The sequence below is a fragment of the Zonotrichia albicollis genome, chromosome 28, assembly GCF_047830755.1.
Source record: "Zonotrichia albicollis isolate bZonAlb1 chromosome 28, bZonAlb1.hap1, whole genome shotgun sequence".
NCBI lineage: Eukaryota > Metazoa > Chordata > Aves > Passeriformes > Passerellidae > Zonotrichia > Zonotrichia albicollis.
Genome location: NC_133846.1, coordinates 7,410,837 through 7,414,302, shown reverse-complemented (window position 1 = coordinate 7,414,302; position 3,466 = coordinate 7,410,837). Strand labels below are relative to the sequence as shown.

At 46.6% G+C, this 3,466-nt stretch overlaps 1 long non-coding RNA gene across 1 annotated transcript; it reads right to left on the bottom strand.

Moving 5' to 3' along the window:
* Nucleotides 1–205: 205 nt before the first annotated feature.
* On the bottom strand, nt 206–2,189 carry LOC141725280 (uncharacterized). The gene is made up of 3 exons (XR_012577147.1): nt 1,326–2,189; nt 1,117–1,232; nt 206–887 (listed from the first exon to the last, which is right to left on the bottom strand). It is a non-coding gene; the product is annotated as an uncharacterized LOC141725280 (long non-coding RNA).
* Between the last annotated feature and the right edge of the window lie 1,277 nt (nt 2,190–3,466).

The following is a 3,466-nucleotide window of genomic DNA, read 5'->3' as shown; positions in this document are numbered from 1 at the left end:
CTTGATTGGTGTCAGCTGGGGGTACTGATTAGGCTTGATTGGTGTCAGCTGGGGGTGTGTCATCTGGGGGTACTGATTAGGCTTGATTGGTGTCAGCTGGGGGTACTGATTAGGCTTGATTGGTGTCAGCTGGGGGGGTGTCAGCTGGGGGTACTGATTAGGCTTGATTGGTGTCAGCTGGGGGGGTGTCAGCTGGGGGTACTGATTAGGCTTGATTGGTATCAGCTGGGGGTACTGATTAGGCTTGATTGCTGTCAGCTGGGGGTACTGATTAGGCTTGATTGGTGTCAGCTGGGGGTGCTGATTAGGCTTGATTGGTGTCAGCTGGGGGTCCTGATTAGGAGAGGGTGGGGTTCCTATATAATGTATATAGTAAAAAGAATAAAAACTATATGTCCGGTGCAGCAGTAGAAAATTTCAGGCTCCCGGGGAATAAAGGGTTTGTTTTGTATTTTTAAATTTTTTATTTTTTTCCTTTACTCCCCGGGAGCCTGAAAGTTTCTACTGCTGCTTTTTTAAACTAAAGCTAGAAAGGAAAACAAAGTTAGAGAGAGAGAGAGTGAGAGAGAGAAAAGAGAGAGAGAGAGAGAAAAGAGAGAGAGAGAGAGAGAGAGAAAAGAGAGAGAGAAGTAAAGGCTGAAAAAAATAGAGAGAAGGAAAAAGAGTGAAAAGAAGAGGAAGAGACAGGGGAAAAAAAGACAGAGGGAAACAGAGAGAAAAGAAGACAGAGAAAAAAACAGAGAGAAAAAGAAGAGAGCGAGATAGAGAAGACAGAGAGACAGAAATCCCAGCAAGTCAGCTACTTGCCCTCTCCTGAGTGTGCCTGGCTGCTTTAGGCTCCAGCTTCACCCTGATTCCAAGGCTGTGGCCTTTATTAGCAGTGGCACCTGGGTTAGAGAAAGGCAAAGTTGGATAGCATTCCTATGATTGCAGTAGATAACCTTGTGTGCTGTAGGACATGGGAATACCTCTGCTAGGCTTCTGAGAAGCCTTAGGGGGGGTCCTCAAATAAACATCCTTTTTCACCCTGCTACCTTCAAACCTCCCCCCACCCACAATAATTCCTAACTGTATGCCTGCTCACATTCCCTCTCCTAATCACAATCCTCAACTCACCTGATGCCTCAATCTCAGACATCATCCTTGACACTGGGCAGATCCCTCTTGTGACATGAAGCTGAAAAAAGTGTTGTACTTGACACAACCAGGAATCTCTGGATGCTGCGCTCCTCCTAAAAAAAAATACAAAACAAGAACAAAGCCAGAAATTACAAATGCACTTTACCACCCCTAAACACAAAAGCCAAAATCATGAGTCTAAATACTCCCTGTATTCCATGCTGTTTACTTCACAGAATCTTCAAAGCCTCTATGCTTTAGATGCCCAGAAACACCTGCTGGAAAGAAGTTGAGATGAGCTGAAAGAGCCTCTTCTCTGAAATGAGAGGAGAGCTCTTACCCCAGCACATCCCAGAGAGGGAATGAAGCCCCACAGCCAAGGCTGGGGTTAATATACCCCTGATTGTGCCCGCCTCTCATCCCCATGGCACCCACGAAAAGGGAGGGGGCAAATCCCACCGAGTATAATAGCCCTCAGAGCAGCTGCAGCTGTTTGGCCTCTCTGACTCAAATTCAAGGGGAGTAAAGTGCTTGTTATAGAAGAAAGCTCTTCAGAAAAATAACATTGCTTTCTTTTTTGTAAAACTGCTTGGAGCAAAAGGGCAGCAAACTGGTAAGAAATAAAACTTTCTGTTTAGGCAGCATAACTAGATAGATTGGGTAATTTGCTGTTAACTTACGTAATTATTCCTTAGTGGCTACTAAGTAGTATTTCCCATGTGACTAAGCTGGGTGGAGAAGAATACTAATGGTATGAATAGTCTAAGTCTCCTTGGGACCTCTAATTTAGGCTATCTACATTATAAGGAAAAATAAGAAAAATAAAAGCCTCCCAGGCAGTGTAAGGGTTAAGGGCATGTGAGGCTCATCCTTCTCTGAGATACTTGGTCCTACAGCATAGAAAGAAGTGCCCTGAAATGTAGTTTTAAACCCTTAAGATGCTGAAAAAGGCAGAGCTTCCTTCCAGTGAACTCCTTAAAAAGAGGAAATGGGGCAGTTACCTCTACTGAAGCTAATACAATGGCAAATAAATAGTTTCTGCCCTTTAATTTGCTCTCCTTAAATATTGGGAAAAGAAGGGCTTTCCACACTTTAAATCTCTCTAGTGATGAAAAAAGAAGGATTTTTCCCTCAGTTCAAACCCTTAGGATGGAGGGATAGCTGGCCTTCTCCCTCAATTTGGGCCTCAGGACAACAAAAAGGGGTGGCTACCCTTAATTCAAACCCATAAGAAACATTGTCAAGATTTTCCCCTTCTTTTTAAACTGCCAAATAATAGAGAATGAGGACTCCCTGTCAATTAACACCCCTAACAGCATAGAAAAGGCAGGGATTATTTCAACTGAGACCATTAAAATTGCAGGGGAATCCAAGTCCCTACCAGTTTGAACACAAAAACTAATGGAAAATGAAGCTTTTTCCCTTTTTTATAAACTCTTTTTCTCCTAATAACCCCTCTCCTTTCTGGGAGTGCTCTGGAGGGTCTGGGGGCTTTGGAGAGGGACTGACACTGTAAAAGGGGAAAGTTGAAAGCCCTCTCCTGGAACCCCACTTGCTGCCTGGCCTGCTCAGTTGCTGGCCCTTGGCCAAAAGGGCTCTTCCCTTGGCGTTTTCTCAAAGTGATGCTCAGTGCCCAGGTGGGTCTGGCTGTTTCCTAGTCCGTGCTGGATGCTCCGACCGTCCCCGTTAGTCCCTCTGGCCTAGCAGCTCCCTGTGCAGGTGTGCCCGGGCAACCCTCTGAAAGCAGCTTGTCACACGGGGGCATGCTAGACCTTGGAGTGGGGGCTGAGGTGAAGAAAGGTCCTGTGAGGAGCTCTTTCCCCTATACAGCCCTTTGTCTGCCCCTTAAACCATGGGGTGCCAGGCTTTCCTTTCTAAGGAAATTAACAGCCTTTCCTCTCTGTGTGCCCATGGCAGAAACTGCAATTCGGCCTCCAAAACTGCAGAGAACAATTTCTTGCAGTCCGCAGCTGCCAACACCAAGAACTCTTGCTGCCCTCGGAGTGCCACGTGCCTCCTGCGGATGGACGTCGACACGCAGCAGGGGTGAGTTTGGTTTTACAGGGAAGAGGGCCAGCACAGGATTTCTCCAGGAGCAAAGCTGCCCCCACCGAGAACTCGGGCTGCTCTGGCAGTGCCAAGCACCTCCTGCAAACTGGCATCAGCAAACTCAGGGGGTGAGTTTTTCTGTGCAGAAATTCTCCCAGACCAAAGCTGAGAGCATCTAACCCTGACCACAACAACTTAGCTGGGTCTAAAACTTACAACCTTTGGACTGGCAGTGTGGGACCTGACCTGCTGTGCCACCGCTGACCCCTTTCTAAAGCATTCCACTGCAGTCCTAAAA